The sequence below is a fragment of the Schistocerca piceifrons genome, chromosome 1 (assembly GCF_021461385.2).
Source record: "Schistocerca piceifrons isolate TAMUIC-IGC-003096 chromosome 1, iqSchPice1.1, whole genome shotgun sequence".
In the NCBI taxonomy this organism is placed as follows: domain Eukaryota; kingdom Metazoa; phylum Arthropoda; class Insecta; order Orthoptera; family Acrididae; genus Schistocerca; species Schistocerca piceifrons.
The window spans coordinates 711,046,582-711,048,440 of record NC_060138.1 but is presented as its reverse complement, the minus strand read 5'-3'; positions in this window follow the sequence as shown (position 1 = coordinate 711,048,440).

Genomic DNA, 1,859 nt, shown 5'->3' with positions numbered 1-1,859 from the left:
CAGAGTGTCTTTCTCGATGTCACTAGCACCTTTGGTAAGGAATCTTTGTAGCTCATCTGTCTGTGTCTAATTAAATGTATGTTAGAGTATTTTCTAAATGTCAGCGTAGCGCGTATCTGAGAAATAACGTGGGTACCAGCCCGGCATTTACCTAACTAGAAATAGGAAACAGCCTAATAACCGCATCTAGGCCGGTCGCCTCACCATTCCTCATCGTTAATCTGCGAGGCTCGCCTCCCTGAATCCAAGAGCAGCACTCTATTCACGCGGACTTTTTCTGTTAAAGTTGTCCCCATGTTCATATACATGGTGAAAGGGGCATAAGTGCAGATATTGTTATATGCGTTACTTTAATGTGTACACACATCACTGAGTTGGTCGCTTTTCCCCTGCCTTGAACAGTCTTCCCACAAACTTTATGACCTGACGTTTACTACATGGACGTATCTGTGCAGCGGAGTGAACTACGCCTGGCAGAATAGACTAACTTGCGTCCATGCGTCCATACTTCAACATCCGACTTGCTGCTCCTGGGAAAATAAGCATGATGTGTTGCTCTTGTCACGTGTTTTTAGTCGTACTACCCAACCTAAAAACACACGACTCATAATAGCTATAATTATTAGGCTGCAAATTACGTAAATACCTAAGTAATGTTGTTGAGTACACAGCCATCAGTCACCAATAGAAACACATGCACTTATGCCACGTTACATCCTGTATTTAGATGCCTTCTCTAAAAGTGGCGAGCATGTTCTACTACAGCTGGTGTTTCTACTTTCCCTAATCGATAAAAATTTCTGTCAAGACACAGAGGAATTAATGACATTAGCTGCCAGTTGGCATTGATTTAAATCAAAGGAGAAAGTTGAAAATCTGTGCCGGATTGGAAATCGAACACGCTCACTAGGCGGATGCGCTAACCACTGGGCCATCCGGACGCAGTGGTCATCGCAATTGCACGGACTACCCTAGCATACCTCCAGTCAGACCAAACTTCTCAGCTTGTCCATACACTACGGATGCAATGTTTCTTGCCCATTAACCTCATTACTCGCGGCATGTCATCGATTGCCATGAGGTTTCGAGCGTGTTGTGCTTTTGCACTGAAGTTATCATTGGCCATCGTCGCCTTAATTATACGTGCGGTGTCTGTTCTTTCGGACTTGTCCGAAAGTTTGAGTTCCTTGAGACACCTCTGAAAGTGCTGAGTGCAGCTCTAGATGAAACATTATACTGTGATAGCACAACCGTGAGATACATCATCAACTAAGAGAATATCCTGTATATCGGTATATTAATTAAAAATGCAGTACAACAGTACACTGTAGAGAAGCACTCGTTGCAGTTGTCCACACGACACAAACGTATACTTCGTACTTTTTAGTACTTCAGGGGAAGGCAACTACAAACCTCTAGGACTTTGCCCATGAGAGTATCTACTCTCAACGTTCATTTCCTAAGTATGGGACTGACATTCCGATAGTTATAGACGGAATATATCTGAACTCAGCTTGGCACTGCCTGGCTAACACGAGTGAGTAAATGGTTATATGAATACTCATGTTGAAGTTGGAGCTCTTCTGTCCTTTTTTGCTTTATCAATAAATTTGTTTTTCCAAGGGTTTCTGCCTTGAGAAAAAGACAAATCTGACATTTCTTGTATTTTCCGTACATGTTTCGCTGGAGTTCCAGCATCATCAATGGGCTTTTATTTTCTTAATGTTAAAAAGGAAAAATGCTCTTTACTGTTTGCAAACATATAAATTTGTGTCTTTAAGACAGTATTCACAAATTTGAAAAACAGACAAATTTTGTATTTACAGCTTGTTACCGTACGATGTGGTTTTCCTACGTTT